Source organism: Ascaphus truei, chromosome 3, assembly GCF_040206685.1.
Source record: "Ascaphus truei isolate aAscTru1 chromosome 3, aAscTru1.hap1, whole genome shotgun sequence".
NCBI classification, from domain to species: Eukaryota; Metazoa; Chordata; class Amphibia; order Anura; family Ascaphidae; genus Ascaphus; species Ascaphus truei.
In genome coordinates, this window is record NC_134485.1 from 296,286,071 (window position 1) to 296,304,718 (window position 18,648).

An 18,648-nucleotide genomic window follows, 5' to 3' on the forward strand; every position below is an offset into this window, starting at 1 on the left:
GTGTATACAGTACTGCTGCACAAAAAATATAAATTGACCACAAATACAGTATATACTGTTGTAATATAAATATACTATATAAATATACTGTTGTTATATCATAATAAATATACATCATATATATTCCGTTGTAAGATGAATTGCAATATACCAACAGTGTATACTGCTGCACAAAAAATATAAATTGACCACAAATACAGTATATACTGTTGTAATATAAATATACTATATAAATATACTGTTGTTATATCATAATAAATATACATCATATATATTCCGTTGTAAGATGAATTGCAATATACCAAAAGTGTATACTGCTGCACAAAAAAATATAAATTGACCACAAATACAGTATATAATGTTGTAATATAAATATACTATATAAATATACTGTTGTTATATCATAATAAATATACATCATATATATTCCGTTGTAAGATGAATTGCAATATACCAAAAGTGTATACTGCTGCACAAAAAATATAAATTGACCACAAATACAGTATATACTGTTGTAATATAAATATACTATATAAATATACTATTGTTATATCATAATAAATATACATCATATATATTCCATTGTAAGATGAATTGCAATATACCAAAAGTGTATACTGCTGCACAAAAAATATAGATGTACACTACAGTTTTCTATATTTTTTTTTGTTAAGTTTTATAAATACAGTATACTTACGCGTTAGTTACCCTTGGTGCATTTTTGCGGTCTCTGTTTTTTCCTTATGCATGATAGCACACGGTGTTTGATGGCACAACGAGGCCAGAAGCAGCTAACCAGCATTGGATAGCAGCAATTCGGTTTCCGCTCGTGTACATCTCCTTAATTCTCATGCTGATATCCTTTGAAATCTTCTTAACAGGCATTGCTGCGAGTAGAAAGAAATACAAACACAAGAATGTGTATTCGATGTTTAGTCGATGTGTATTCAATGTGCAGTGAATACACAAAATGGATGGTGTATTTATATGTTAATGACTCACATTACAGTACGCCCACTTTCAACACCTGTACCTGGCCGCCATGCATAAAAAGGTCACACACTTTGCATAGTCCACCACTTCAGGATCTTTATCTGAGCTTGCCCTTTTTCAGATACTGTACTGCATTGTGCCATCTACTTCCATGGAGCATCCCCGGTTCTATGGACGCAAGAACCCTCTCACCTCTGCCGTGCCTGCCACGCTGAAAAAGCGAAAGGCAGCAGCCGTTTCCACGCCAAGGACAAAGCGACAGGCTAAGGCCAATAAAGAAAACCTTCTGTTGACCCCCAAAGGCTAAGGGTTTTCCTAGACGTAAACCTCATTATGTGAAGAAGATATACGGTAATGTGCTCTGTACGCAAGACGAATGGCAGCCATCCCACCGAATCCGCAGACCACTTCCTCCCATATGCTTCGACGACTCTGCTGTAGCTGTCCCGGAAATCTTCAGCCCGGCTTCTCCACCCCCCATCTTGTCCGGTTCCATCCCGAAGATGCTGCCGCCTCTGAAATCCACGGGTCACCGTCTCCTTTGCTCTTGGACGACTCTGATTCTCGCCCGAAAAATCCAACGGTCACCTTCTCCATCCCTCTTTGACGACGCTGCCGCTTCTCCTGTATCGGGTATCCACAGGCCACCTCCTGCACTCTCCATCGCTGCCGCTTCTCCTATACCGGGTATCCCCAGGCCACCTCATCCACTCTCCATCGATGCCGCTTCTCTCCATGCAACCCCCATCTCATCCTCCGTTGCACCCATCCCCCCAGATGTCCAGATGCCATGCACAAGCAGCTCATTAGACCGGATCCTGAATGGGATTAGTGTGGGATCTCCCCGGGAATTCTATTGTGCTGGCAAAGCTAGATCTGTTTCTGGAGTCGGTGCTACATGTGGAGCAACGGATGGACAAGATAGAGGCTGACATAGCGGGTATACATCATTTGCTCGGTGTTAATGCCCCTGTTTCCCCGACGTCGGAGCAGGAGGGTGACATGGATGTGATGCATGGTACCCTTCGGCCCCCCGTCCATCACCAAGCGCACCCCCCCCCACCAGAAGATGTAATGTACATGTACATGTACATTGAGGAGGACATGACAACCCCGTCAAGACCACGCCAGGAGACAACCCGGCGACCACGACCGGAGGAAAGCTTCCTCCCAGACACCCTACCATCGCCCGTCGCCTCAAGTACACCCCGCTCCCAAAAGACCTCCTACACCCCGCTCGCATAGAAACGGTGCCCCGACATCACCCTGCGCGATCTGCCACCGGGGGCTCAGGGGAGAAGTATAGGGTGATGAGTGCTGGGGCACCCCACAAGTATGCCTTGATCATTTATAAGCACCATGTTCCCCTACTCGTTGTACTGCGAGTGGGTGTTCAAAGTGAACTACGATGGAAATCGCCAAAAAAAGGCCCTTCCTGCCAATTTAAGGCTACAAAATGTGGAAGAAATGCGGCGCTTTTATTCTGTTACAGATCCTGTAATGAGAGGCGTTAGAGACTGCATTAATGACGTTTTGCGCCATGCAAGGAATCGGCCATGGACGGACAATTTGGAGGACTTTCAGTGAGACCATACTGTAATGTTCTGCTGAACTGTATTGTGCTGTACAGTACATGTTTTGCCCTACAGTTCCTGCTGTACTTAAACAAAGGATACTGTACTTTATGTTGTTGTGTGTTGCAACGGTTTTCAATGTGGCCCTGAAAACCTGCCCTGTTTGCTGCCCTCTTCTAGGACTGAGCTGGTTGCGCACCATCCCACTGTAGAAGCATTTAATAAAGGCTGCAGTTTTGCACTGTACTGTACTGTATGTATTATTGTGTGTTGATGTTTTGAGATGCTGTTCACTTGAAATGTTTCACCATTGTATTGTACTGTATTTGTAAATAAAAGTTTTTTGTGCTTACGGTAGCCAATCACAGTAGGGATAAAGTTCCCACGCTCTGATTGGCTACCATTACCATGAAAACAGTTTTTCATTGACGTCACATCCTTTCTCCCCCAAGCCCCTGACACATGGTATACCAGAGCCAATCAGAGTAGGGATAAAGTTCCCATGCTCTGATTGGCTCTAGTACCATGTATGCACGGCCATGTGACTTTTCATGATGTCATCTTAAAGGCAATTGAAGCAAAGCCATTCTGATTGGCTGTGCTTTCATTGCTTTTAAGATGACGTCATCATTTTTTTTTTGTCGGCCAAAACACATGGTTTTCACGGCCCAATCAGGACCGTGGGAACCATGACGCAAAATGTGACGTCATAGGCCTTTAAAAGCCTATGTCGTCTCATTTTGAACCCTGACGCCGCCGCGGAGGAAGGACCTCCGGAGAAAGAAAAAAGACAAGGGCGTGGCCGATGATGGAAAGGAAGACCACGCCCTGCCCCGCCCGGAAGGAGATAGAAGAAAGAAGAATACAGATGAAGATGGATTACAAGTAGAAGACCCTTGGATTGATTTGGATTTTTAGTTTAATGTTTATTATTTTATGTTTTTTTATTTTATGGGTTCCTGATCGTGGATTGGTTCGTGAGTAAGCTGCGCAATGGGAGTCGATGGGGGCCAAGTAATGGTAAGTGAACTAAAGAAATGTATTTTATTTAACTTGTTAATTTTTTAAAAAGCTTTTTTAACACGTGTTTAAAGTATTTTAAAATTAGATAGATGTACAGTATTCCTTGGTATTGTATTGTGTGTTTGAGGAAGGTCAGGGATAGGCTTAGTTGTATATTTTTTCAAAGGCTTAATTGTTCTGCTCTAGGCATGAATTTGTTAATGGTTTCATTGTTCTTGATGGGAGTGTGAATTGTTTAGGGATGTAAATAATGATTGCTAATTGATTTTTGTTTACTTGGTTGATTAATTTGCAGAATGTATACTGTATCGTGCATAGATATTTTAGGCATCATTTATATTGGAATGTAAGGTTGTTTAAATGGATTTTCAGAGGTTTAGTGATGATTTAGATTGAGAGATCAGTTCTGAATATTAAAGGAAATTGATTTTAATTTAGTGTGTATGTATGGAGAAGTGTTTGGTTGTAGGGCAGTATGGTTTTGATAACCCTTCTACATTTATTTGTACTGTAAATTGGTTTATCATGGGTGTTCTCTCTCTCTCTCTCTCTCTCTCTCTCCTCGTCTCTCTCTCTCTCTCTCTCTCTCTCTCTCCTCTCTCTCGTCTCTCTCATCTCTCTCTCCTCTCTCCTCTCTCTCTCTCTCTCTCTCTCTCTCCTCTCTCTCTCTCTCTCTCTCTCGTCTCTCTCTCTCTCTCTCTCTCTCTCTCCTCCTCTCTCTCTCTCCTCTCTCTCTCTCTCTCTCTCTCTCTCTCTCTCTCACTCTCTCTCTCTCTCTCTCTCTCTCTTCTCTCTCTCTCTCTCTCTCTCTCTCTCTCTCTCTCTCTCTCTCTCTCTCTCTCTCTCCTCTCTCTCTCTCTCTCTCTCTCTCTCTCTCTCTCTCTCTCTCTCTCTCTCTCTCTCCTCTCCTCTCTCTCTCTCTCTCTCTCTCTCTCTCTCTCTCTCTCTCTCCTCTCTCTCTCTCTCTCTCCTCTCTCTCCTCTCTCTCTCTCTCTCTCTCATTGATATCTGAATGTACTTGCAATCTATTGGCTTGGTATTGGCTATGTCTTGTGTGGGCAAGAGAAGGAAGGCGCTGGTGACGGACACTTCGTATTTTTTTACATTCAGGGTTTGATTCCGTGGTTCTGCATGGGGCCTATGGAGACCACCTCCGGGTATTCTCGGGTATCCCAAGGGTATCAGGCTGGTGGTTCCACGGGTGACACATGCGGGGATGATGATGTGTGGTCCCACTTCTGTGGGGGCACCGCCGACCCGTAGGTGCGGGGATGATGATGTGTGGTCCCTCTTCTGTGGGGGCACCACGGACCCGTAGTGAGCACCCGTGAGTTCCCCAGACCCCCGAGGGAACCACCCGAGGCCCCGCAGACACCTGTGGTTTGACCTGGGGCTCCCAGACATCCTTGGGCCTACCGTGGGGACCCAATTGTGGCCCACGGTGCCCCAGGAAGACCACCTGGGGGCCATGGTGCTGGCAGGATCCACAAGCAGGGGGGAGGGGGCTTTAAACAGATTCCTCTGAAGGCAGGGAGATACAGGGGATGTACTGTATTGTTCATCATGTATGTTGTTTATTGCAATGCTTCAATGTGTGTATAATGTATAATGTTTTTTACAATTAGATAGATGTAATCCTTGGTATTGTAAGGGTTAGCTTTGGTTTTAAATTGTGTTTTCTGGTTGGTACTTACAGTATATATTGATTTTTGTTTACTTGATTGGTTAAAATAGTTGACTTATTTGGAAGTGTTTGTATGGATGGATCTCATAAGAGGGGGGGGGAGGAAATAATGGAAGGGAACAGAATAGTGTAAAATCGTTTAATCTAAAAAGACTTTATAAAATATAGCTAATCAACTCACATTGTGTGAGACAATAACAGGCAGTAGAGAGTGTTTAGCGAGTCTCTCACACTCATGTAGAAGCGCTTCTACACGAGTGTGAGAGACTCTCTAAACACTCTCTACTGTTCCCTTCCATTATTTCCTCCCCTACCCCCCCCTCTTATGAGATCCATCCATAGAGAAACGTGAGTGCCAGAAACCAGTGCTGCTGTGTTCCTGTGGAGAGGATATCTGGAGATCCAGCAGTCACAGAGTTAAAACTACGTTGGCCAGAAACCAGTGCAGCTGTGTTCTCGTGGAGAGGATATCTGGAGATCCAGCAGTCACAGAGTTAAAACTACGTTGGCGAGTCCCATAGAGGATTACAGGCTCTTACTTATCCAATCTATGTAAGCGCATCTCTTACCATCTTAAGTCTATGCAATATTAGATATACTGCCCTATGATCTCTTTTTGTGTTTTTTCTCTTCCCTGTCATATTTGCGCCTAGGTCAATCTTCTACATATATATATATATATATATATATATATATACACAAACAGTATATACACACACATGATGAACCAATATACAAATACATGTAGAATGGTTATCAAAATCATACTGTCCTACAAATAACGCTTCTCTATACAGACAATAATAATAATCCATTTAATAATCCTAACTGATCTAACAATATAAAACATAACATTCCAATCCACACAGTACATTGCATTTACAGTACATTGTATAAATGATGCATAAAATCTATGCACCATATACTGTACATTCTGCAAATGAATGTTAACAATATAATTGCAAGCTACTGTACCAGTAAATTCAAACACTTCCAAACACGTCAACTATTTTAACCAATCAAGTAAACAAAAATCAATATATACTGTAAGTACCAACCAGAAAACACAATTTAAAACCAAAGCTAACCCTTACAATACCAAGGATTACATCTATCTAATTGTAAAAAACATTATACATTATACACACATTGAAGCATTGCAATAAACAACATACATGATGAACAATACAGTACATCCCCTGTATCTCCCTGCCTTCAGAGGAATCTGTTTAAAGCCCCCTCCCCCCCTAATGTTTCTGTTAAACAGATTACACTGAAGGCAGAGAGATTTAAAGCCCCCTCCTCCCTAATGTTTCTGTTAAACAGATTACACTGAAGGCAGAGAGATTTAACAGAAACATACTTTAGGGGGGAGGGGGCTTTAAACAGATTACACTGAAGGCAGAGAGATGTTTCTGTTAAATCTCCCTCCCTGCATTGCTGTCAGTGCAGTGTATGTAAATGTGGGGAGGGGGGGGGGGAGGACCCAAAATGCATACTGTGAGGTCTAACCACACTCACCCCCTACCCACATACCGTTACCCCCCCCATCCTGGCCATGGCTCCTCCGCTTCTGCAAAACAGACACAAAAATTAAAACATACAAAGTAATGTCCCCTAACCCCTTAATCACCATAGCGGTTATTAACCGCTACAGTCATGAAGGGGTTAACCCACCCTCACCCACCACTCGGGATGCCTACATACCCTCCAACACTAACCCCCCCCGTGAGGCCTAACCACCCAGTCAGTACCCACAAGGGAGGCCTACCCACATACCGTTGGGGAAACACCCCACCCCCAGTACCCGCAATAAAAACAGTACAATGACCCACAATAAACAGCATTATATTTATTAAATACATTACCCACCCCATGTGCCCCCCCATAAGTACAAGATTTATCCTTTTACATACAGGGTTCATAACGCAGCCCCACGCTAGTCCCTGGTGGGCTGGCAGGGCACCTGGACAGACCTACAGTTTACCAGCAGCCCTTTTTACACAGGTTCTGGAGGCCGGCTGGTGGATCCTGCCAGCACCATGGCCCCCAGGTGGTCTCCTTGGGGCACCGTGGGCCACAATTGGGTCCCCACGGTAGGCCCAAGGATGTCTGGGAACCCCGGGTCAAACCCACAGGTGTCAGCGGGGCCTAGGGTGGTTCCCTCGGGGGTCTGGGGAACTCACGGGTGCTCACTACGGGTCCGTGGTGCCCCCACAGAAGAGGGACCACACATCATCATCCCCGCACCTACGGGTCGGCGATGCCCCCACAGAAGTGGGACCACACATCATCATCCCCGCATGTGTCACCCGTGGAACCACCAGCCTGATACCCTTGGGATACCAGAGAATACCCGGAGGTGGTCTCCATAGGCCCCACGCAGAACCACGGAATCAAACCCTGAATGTAAAAAAAATAAACCTGGCCTATACATTCAATACATACACCCTCCCCCCCAACACCTACACTCTCTACTGCCTGTTATTGTCTCACACAATGTGAGTTGATTAGCTATATTTTAAAAAGTCTTTTTAGATTAAACGATTTTACAATATTCTGTTCCCTTCCATTATTTCCTCCCCTCCCCCCCCCTCTTATGAGATCCATCCATAGAGAAACGTGAGTGCCAGAAACCAGTGCAGCTGTGTTCCCGTGGAGAGGATATCTGGCGATCCAGCAGTCACAGAGTTAAAACTACGTTGGCCAGAAACCAGTGCAGCTGTGTACCCGTGGAGAGGATATCTGGAGATCCAGCAGTCACAGAGTTAAAACTACGTTGGCGAGTCCCATAGAGGATTACAGGCTCTTACTTATCCAATCTATGTAAGCGCATCTCTTACCATCTTAAGTCTATGCAATATTAGATATACTGCCCTATGATCTCTTTTTGTGTTTTTTCTCTTCCCTGTCATATTTGCGCCTAGGTCAATCTTCTACATATCTTCAAGGCGGCGACCGTGGAGCTGCAGACCTAACTTGGCTGCAGTGTGTAGGGATAGGTGTACACCAGGGTATGTACCTCATTTAAAAATATTGGCTCTATAAGTGGTGTAAATTCTACATTCCACAGGAACAAACTGTTTAGATTTGCACTGTGTGTTTCTTATATATATATATATATATATATATATATATATATATATATATATATATATATATATATATATATATATATATATATATATATATATATATATATATATATATATATATATATATATATATATATATATATATATATATATATATATATATATATATATATATATATATATATATATATATACACACAGTATATACTTTATATGTATAGGGATTGTTATTATACTGTATATATAGTGTATATATACAGTATATATATATACAGTATATATTTATTTCTCTTCATGTATTTATTTATTTATTTAGATTTATTTATTAATTGTGGGGCTGCTGTGCGTGAATTTTTTTTATTGTGGGTAGCGGGGATGGGTGAAGGGGGTGTTTGGCCCTTGGTGTGAGTTTAGGACTTGCAGCAGCAGCACAATTAATAAATAAATCTAAATAAATAAATGAATATAAATAAAAACATTTAAAATACATTTTTATTGATGGTGTAGATGTGCAGAGGGTCTCCGGAGCTAAACCGCTGTGGTTTTAGGTCTGGGGACCCCCTGCTCCCCGAGATACAGAGCCCTTTAGGGGGTGCCGGTATCCCTCTGCTTGGGTTACAGGCCGTGGTCACTTGATCGAGACCTTTAAACCAAGCAGAGGAATACCGGCACCTCATAAAGGGGGCTGTATCTCGGGGAGCAGGGGGTTCCCCGACCTGAAACCAGTGCGGTTCAGCTCCAGAGACCCCCTGCACATCTACACTATAAATAAAAATGTATTTCAAATGTATTTATTTATAGTCATTTATTTATTTATTTATTTATTTAGATTTATTTATTTATTTTTTGCCGGCTGCTGTGTGTGAGTTTTTTTTATTGTGGGTAGCGGGGGTGGGCGAAGGGGGTATTAGCCCCAACGGTGGCTGTTTAGGGCTTGCGGGGGGTAGCGGGAGGGCTTAACCCCATCATGACCGTAGCGGTATTAACTGCTACGGTCGTGAAGGGGTTAAGTGCACCCGCAACCCCCCCCGCAAGCCCTAAACTCACACCAAGGGCCAAATACTGTACCCCCCGCTACCCACAATAAAGCGGGCACGGTGAGTTAACCCCTTCATTGCCTTAGCGGCTATACGCTATGGTAATGAAGCAGCATTTCTGTATTTTTAATAATATTGTGCAGGAGCAGGGGGGGTCCCTGAGCATTAATTTCTGGCTCAGGGAACCCCCTGCTCACTGTACAATATTATTAAAATACAGAAATGCTGCTTCATTACCTTAGCACATAGCCGCTAAGGTAAAAACGATTCTTTATTGATGTGTGTGTTTTATTTATACTGTACATGTGCAGAGGGTCTCCGGAGCTGAACCGCTGTGGTTTTAGGTCTGGGGACCCCCTGCTCCCCGAGATACAGGCCCCTTTAGGGGGTGCCGGTATCCCTCTGCTCTGCTTGGTTTACAGGTCGCGGTCACGTGATCGGGCCCTTTAAACGCAGAGGGATACCGGCACCTCATAAAGGGGTCTGTATCTCGGGGATCATGGGTCCCCCGACCTGAAACCAATGCGGTTCAGCTCCCGAGACCCCCTGCACATCTACACTATAAATAAAAATGTATTTAAAATAAGTTTTAATGTGCCGATGTTTGCGCTGAGAGAGAGCAGCGGTTTTCTCTCTGCTGCAAACACATCTCTCCCCCGCCGGCCCATACAGTAGTATCATTTACTGTATGTACTGTACAGTATGTGCATATACAGTACTGTATACAGAACATGTAGAATAAATGCATAGTTTTATTTTTTCGAGTTTATTACACAGTATACTGTACGGCCGGAAAACATCAGCATACAGCACAATATTATTCATCGAAATCCCCCCATTAGCCGTTTCCTTTTCTGAGGAAAAACAAAATGAAAAGTTTTAATGTACAGTAATGGTCAGCCCCCTAAAGAAGTACCCAGCCAGCCCCACCAAAATAATACGGCAACAATACAGTACTCACCATACTATTTCCCATTCAGCTTGCGCCAGCGCCGGTCCACTGCCAGTACAGCTTTCTTCATCATCCACGTCGATAGTTTGCAGCGGGACTAGCCCACCTATAGTCAGCAGGTGAGGCGGGAAATCGCTTAGGTACATGCAAGCTTCATCAATACTGGCCGCAAAATCCGACTCTGCCTCAGGATCAGGCTCGGGCTCAGGGTTGTCACTGACGGTGGGTCCGTTATCGGAAGCCGGTGCCGCTGCCGGTGCTGGTGCTGGTGCATTGCTTGGCAGGGACTGTCGTTTCTTAGTTGGTTTTAACACGACCCTTCGCCTTTTGCCGCCTCCATGATCATAGATTCGGGAAAAACCCTGTGACACACACCAATACCCTCCAACAAATTGGGGCTCAATACGGTGAAAACAGGGGTCACTACATAACCTTTTCCTTATTGCACGCTTCCACAAATGAGGAGTTGGCGAAAATTTGTAAAAGTCATAGTTTTCGATAAAATACTGATAAATTTGAACAACTGTTGCCATCTTATCCTCTGTTGCATTAATAGCGGCCCATATCAAATAAGCATTACTTCTGTCAGGTTTTTGGAACACGGGCTGCACTTGAACACTCATGGCGGGTCTCTGGAGAATAGTGTAACTGAAACTGGTCTTTGTCTTTATTTAATATGTAAAGCCTAAATTGATACATTTTTGCAACTCTTCCTTCAGTCTCAAGGCCAAGGCACAATGGCACACTGTGGTACAGTATCTTTTTTAAACGAAACACCTGCAAGCCCACACATTACTGATTCGGTGCTTTACAAGTCAGGAATTTATGCCATCTGGGGGACACGCGAAGCATTGCAGCCTAGTAAATCCTGATCATTATCATTTAACACATCAGCCGCCCGTCAGCCAGGCATGAACCGTGGCTGGGAAGGCAAACGCAACGCAGCATGCCAGAGGTGAGCAGCGGCGGATTCCAGGTATCTGCCAGGTACAAACTGGTCATTTGCTCGAATAAAGTGTGTCGTAGCAGTATACTACCAAAAAGAGAGGAGTAGCTATTCTATTTAAAAATAATATCCCATTTGCAGTTAGTAAGGTTATAACAGACCCAGAAGGAAGATACTTATTAGTGCAAGGATCTCTGTCAGGAATTCAGCTATCTCTCCTCAATATACAGTATATGCTCCCAATGATTCCCAAACAGAATTCTTGAAAGACGTGTTAGATACACTTAACCAACAGACTTTATCTTCCATAATTGTAGCAGGAGATATGAACGCAGTCTACAACCCAGACTTAGATACATCTATATCACTTGGAGCTGATCACTCTAAACAAACCCCCCAAAAATTCAGGAAAATAATAAAAAGCTGTGCACTTACAGATATTTGGAGAACCCAACATCAAGGTCACAGGGATTACACTTTTTTCTCAGCTCCACATCAGACTTGAGGATTGATTTTTTTCTGGGTACCAAAAATATTCTTCAGGCGTCCTCACAGACAAATATAGGATCTATATCTTGGTCTGACCATGCTCCTATTGGATTGGTGCTTTCTCTACGATTTGGAAAAAAATAATAGTTTTTATTGGAAAATGAATGACTCTCTGTTAAATTCTAAAGAAATAGAGAGTACAATCAAACAAAAATTGTCGGAATATTTTGAATTAAACAAAGGTTCTGTGACTACCCGGGCAATTTTTTGGGAAGCACACAAGGCATCAATTAGGGGAGATTGTATATCTATTGCATCATATAAAAAAGTGAGAAACAAAAATTATATAAAGAAATATCTGACAAATTAGCTTTACTAGAGCAACAACATAAAAATAAACCTACGAAAAAGTTATTCCAAATATTAGAAAAAAACAGAATGGACCTAAAACAAATCCAAATTGATGAAGTAGAGAGAGCACTAAAGTGGACAAATCGAAGATATTATGATAAAGGAAATAAAGAAGATAGATTGTTAGCCAGCAAACTAAGAGGTCTGAGAGTTAAATCTCAAATCCCAGTAATTCACAGAAAAGCAGGATCAACAACATATATTGAAAAAGAAATAGCTCAAGAATTTTCAAAATTTTATAATAAACTTTATAATCTAAATCCTTATCAAAATGTCCATACAGGTTCTGAGGCAATAACTAAATAATTAAGTAAATGTAATCTACCGGTTTTAACAGAGGAAGAATCTCAAATTCTAAATATGAGAATTTCTCAGGAAGAACTCTTTGACGCTATAAAATTACTAAACACAAATAAAACTCCAGGCCCAGTCGTTTTTTCAAATGTATACTATAAATTTTTTATAAAGGTGTTGTCCCCATATATTCTTGAGACATTCAACTAATTCATGGAAGAGGCCCCTATCCCCCTCTCGATGTGTACAGCTAATTTTGCTATCATACATAAAGAAGGAAGACACCCGCTCCAATGTGGAAGTTACAGACCTATTTCTTTACTAAACTCAGATTTAAAAGTGTATAGTAAAATTCTAGCAAATAGATTGTCTTCAATACTCCCAGGTCTCGTTCATATAGACCAAGTAGGCTTCATTAAAGATAGGCAAGCCTCTGATAACACTAGAAAAGTTATAAATATAATTGTCCATCTACATCTGACTAATACAAAAGCTATACTATTAAGTTTAGATGCAGAAAAAGCATTTGATATAATAAAATGGACATTACTTGATCAAACAATGTTAAAATTTGGATTTTCAGGCCCATTTCTAGAGGGTGTTAGAGCTCTTTATAGATCACCCACTGCCTATGTTAAACTTACGGGAGGAGACTCACTCCCCATTGAAATAAAAAATGGGACCAGACACGGTTGCCCCCTATCCCCGCTTCTCTTTGCATTATCAATTGAGCCCTTAGCGTCTACAATTAGAGAAGATAAAAATATTAAAGGAATTCAGATAGGAGTTATAAATGATAAAATATCTCTTTTTGCGGATGATATAATATTGTCATTATGTAATCCATTAATCTCCATACCTAATCTTCAATATCAACTAAATGAATTTGGATATGTTTCTGGATATAACATTAATAATGACAAGTCAGAAGCTTTAAATTTAAATTTGACAATACCTGAGATGTCACATTTACAAAGAAATTTTAAATATAAATGGAATTCCAAACATATTAAATATTTAGGAATTAATATAGTAAAATTATATCAAGATTTAAACAAAAGCAACTATCCACCCCTATTTGAAAAAATAAAAGCAGATCTTCAAAAATGGAATAGCTTCCAGATATCTTGGATAGGCAGAATTGCCTCAGTAAAAATTAATATTTTGCCAAAACTATTATATTTTTTTCAGAGAATACCAATAAAAGTCCCATTAATTGAACTTAAAAATATCCAAAATTGAATTTTCCAATTTATTTGGAAAGAAAAAAGACCAAGAGTGGCAAGGTTGGTAATGTTAGCTCACAGAGGAGGCGGGGCATGGGAGTCCCAGACATCAAATACTATCAGACGGCCCAATTGAACAAGTGGTGATGTGGAACAACGACCCAGCAACTACGTGCTGGCTGGGGATTGAGTCAAGTTATGCGAGTCCACTTTCACTGACGTCAGTCCTATGGACTGGGTTAAAAGAGGAAAGACATGTGGAGAAGTTTAAATTAGGATTGATGAGATGTACATGGGAAACTTGGTCTAAAAACAAATAAAAATTCACTAAATTCAACTCCATCGTTATTAACGCCTATATTTAAGAATCCTGAGTTTAAACCAGGATGCACAAAAAAATAAATTTAAACAATTCAGAGAGCTAAATATTACAATGGTAAATGACTTGGTAGTAGAAGGGAAACCAATGACATTTAAGGAGATACACATAAAATATCAAACACATGATATTCCAATTTTTAGTTTTCTTCAAATTAGACATTAGTTGTTGAAATTATCACAGAAAGAGAAATTTACTGATTTAACAAAATTTGAAAGACTTTGTAAAAAAGGTGTGTATCAAAAGGTGTTGATCAAGAATATCTGAGGAATTAATTCTAGCAACAACTCCTCAGAATCATAAATATATATGTTAGAATGGACTGAAGATCTCAAAGTAGAAATAGATAGGGAAACCTGGGAGGATATCTGGGAATAGGCAGCTAAAACTTCAATTTGCACGATAACGAAGGAAAATATATACAAAATGTTATTTCAATGGTACCTAATCCTGAGTAGGCTGAGCCAGATCTCCACAGGCACCTCAGATTTATGCTGGAGAGGATGTGGCCTGAGGAGATACGGTACATATATGGTGGTCATGTCCACAGATTCAAAAGTTTTGGACAAAGATCCAGAATATGTTACTAGAAATTACAGATACAAGAATCCCTCTAGACCCACTAACGTATTTATTAGCAAAGCCTGTTGAAGAGGCATCTAATATGATGAGAAAAATTATTTATATTGTTCTTACAGCAGCCCGTTGCTCTATAGCAGTGGCGATGAAGAATATAAATGTACCATCGAGACATACAATAATTAAAAGAGTGAATGAAGTTAAATTAATGGAAAAGCTTTCAGCTCAACGGAATCAAAAATTAGATAAATTCTATAAGATATGGGAACTGTGGCCTCCTTTTTTGTAGGTAAAATCCTGATCATGGTTGATTTTTGTCCCTTGTCTCTTTTACCTTTTAGCCCTTAAGCATTCCCTCCCTCCCCTTCCCATTCCTTTCCTCTTTGGCCCCATCTTTATCTATCCTTTTTCTTTATCTTTTCTATGTTAAAAAATAAAAAATAAGAATGATTTGAAATTAAAAGAATCTAAAGAAATTTATATATAAAAATTAAATTGATATGCAACATACACAAAATAGTAAAGAAAAATTGTTATGAAGATAATTGTTTTTACTAAGATGTATAAATATTGTTCCTTTATCAAAATTGTACATGTAAGATGCTAATTTATTTAAGTAAAATAAAAAAAAATATTGAAACAGTAACAGTAAAGTCAGTAACATTTATACTGGTGACTAGGTTCAAAATAGAAGTGCAAGTATTGTACACAAGTATACTTAAAAATATATTAAGTTTAGGTTTTTGTTTATGAACATGCTCTGCTAAACATTTTTTTAAACAAAAGTATTGTCCCCAGGCAAGACCCTATATCGTAAGGAGTCTGGTCCCCATCCCTCAGAGTGATACAGTGATACAGATAGAAAGGACCACCTGCAAGTTAATTAACTGCAGAACAATTAATAGAATTAAGTAAATCACACAGAGAGATGTCTTCTGTTCTCTTTTATATTAAATCTGTTATTACTTTCTGCATCTTTTAACTACATCTTTCGTCAAGGAAATTATATTCCTTGACCTGGATTTTACAGGAAATTTCAGTTTAAAACCAGGAAATCCAAACATCAAAAGTGGAATCACTGGATGGTCTACAGAGGGTTACACTGACAAGTCAACTTCTAGTTTGTGAACAGACTCTTCAGGAGTAATCTACTGCATGCCAAATGGGCAGGTCTGACTATGTGCAAGGCTGTCTGCCCTCAGTGACAGCTTCCTATTCCAAAAGTACTGGAAGGACTTAAAACTTTAACTAGACTATGTCTCTACTGCTGATTCTCAAAATATGAAGAATCATGGGATCTGTAGATTCCATTAAAGTAGTGCAGGTCAGTGAAGAAATGTACAACAATGTTACATTACATCACAATTATGTTAGGAGTAAAAAATTCCCACCCTAGTGTGGTTCCTAAGTGAGTTCACCATTGCTATATCACAATCAGGTCTTTTATCTGGATAGTTAAGAATTACATAAACCCTGATGCTCTCATTACACTCTAAGGGGTTACTGAAAAGTATTTCTGCAAGTGCTTGAAACCCTTCTCACACAAATAAATAAGGTGTTCTGAATGGCAAGAGAACCTTCATTGCTCTAGAAGAAAACATCATTTTTTTTTATGAAACCATCAATATTTTCTTGTTTGAAAAACGAATTGAAGAGTGATGTCAGGTGAAAAGTCAATGAATTCCACTTTAATTCTATTGATAACTTATCAGTAGAACGTTGATTAAGAAGCCATTTTTTAATTCAAAATACAGTAAAAATATATTTTAAATCCCTAAAGACAAATGATGAAGTCTTTAATTTTGTTATGTCCATACCTAAGTCACAAGCACACATACATTTGTAAAACTTTCTTAATGAAAAAGAGGAAGATGTCCATGTTGCTCAATTGAATGTTCTTTACCATGAGACAGCTACCGTGATTCACAATAATAAATAATAGAAAAAAAGAAGAAAATCATCATCATTAATGCACCTCATTATAAAGAAATGAAGGCTTATCTTCATTGCTTTATAATGAGGTGCAGTGATGATTATGATTGTCTTCTACTAAAAGGGAAGTTACTCAGAAAATGCATCTCAATGCATGATGTACAGATTGTAAGCAGTTTCACATCAATTGCTTATTCAAGAAAATAACATTATTTTTCAAAAATTAAAATCATATAAAATATGTAACCTATACTGTACAAATAATTGGTATTAATTTCTGAACCAGTATCTCCAGCCAGCTGGGATTTAAGGTTTATGGCTTTCATTCAATCCACAGACATCTCAGCCATTCTGTAATAAACTATGTTGTTTGGTAGTGTCATGCTTTACAACTGCTCTGCTGAATTTTCACCAACAATGGTTTGGACCATGTCTATTATACTATAGCAGGCAAAACTGACAACTCTTGTATTGTATGCAGCTATTTGTTTTTGTCAGTTGTGTAAAGCTCATAATAAGAGATCAGAGATTTCTTTGTACAAAGGGAATTTTCCTATTATTCGTCTTAAATTGAAATAGCCCACCTACTTATTTAAACTATCAGAATGCTTAGTTTCTAAATATCTTTGAAAACAAAATCGGTTTCACTGGGGTCTTTCTTCTACATCCTCCAAACAAATATATTCATGCATGCAAGCAGACTTATACTGTATGTGCATATATAGTACACAGTCAAACTTTTAGACTTGACAAGACATTTTATCGGTGGTATTTGTATGTGGGCAGTTAAGAAGAAATTTGAAGGATTTGCAGGACAGTGGCAGGATGCTTCAATTTGCACAAGGGAGAAATGCCTGTTGTTCGCGTATTTGCATTATTTGGCCTATAACTAGGAACGCCAGCATGCTGTGTTAGTAAGGAGAAAAGAAGTAAAAGACCGATGCAGCAGCCGCTCCAAGGTACTGGGACTCACCAGAGGAAATTAAAAACTAAAATGCTTTATTAAACTACATAAAAAAGGGGGGACACTCAGGACATACATAAATAGGGGAGCCTCCTCTCACGCATTTCGGGCATAGACTGCCCTTTCTCAAGGAGTGTACAGTAACGTAAGCAGTGGGAGGGAGCTATTTAAACCTCCCACATACTAGTTTAATGGGTGTATTACACGTGAGTCAATAAGTGAAGTTAAAATCACAATTACATGGATTATTTAAACCTACAGAGTATAATATATAATAGGATGGAATTCATATATATATAAAAAGAAAAGATGCAAACATATAGATCATGATAGTTATATATGGAGTTCAGTCACGCTCATGAAATAGTATCACAACCTAAAAAAGGTAACCTACAGTAGCAATATTAGCTGTGTTATAGGAAGTAATTCAAACCCCAGGCGTATATGTTTTAAATGTTGAATATACCCAGATGTCTAATTAGCACTGAAAGATGTTGCCAAATGCATCTTGTGTATATAATTAATTAAATAATTTATATTTGTTTTGCTGTTAGTGATAAAAAAACATGAGCAAGTTATTGAAATCACATTATACAACTGATCGAGAATAAACAACATGTATATATTTGATACACTGGCGACACACTTTATTCGAGCTCGGCTAGTCCCACGAATTCGGGTATACCCGGGTGTATTGAGGTTTGTGACTGTTTTCTGCCCAAGTGCATTGAGGTATTTTCCAGGCAGGGATTGAAGCATTTTATTCCCGCTGGCTGCAATACTGCACAGTATATATATATATATACTGCATTACAATTCATGAATTTATGCCATCTGGTAGACACGCGAAGCATTGCAGCCTATTAAATCCAAATCATTATCATTTAACAGATCAGCCGCCCGTCAGCCAGGCATGAACCCAGGCTGGGAAGGCAAACGCAACGGGGCTTGTCAGAGGTGAGGAGCGGCGCATTCCAGGTATCTGCCAGGTACATACTGGGTATTTGCTCGAATAAAGTGTGTCGGTGCAGTACATTTCTGCATTTTCATTAAACAAATGTTGAAAAATG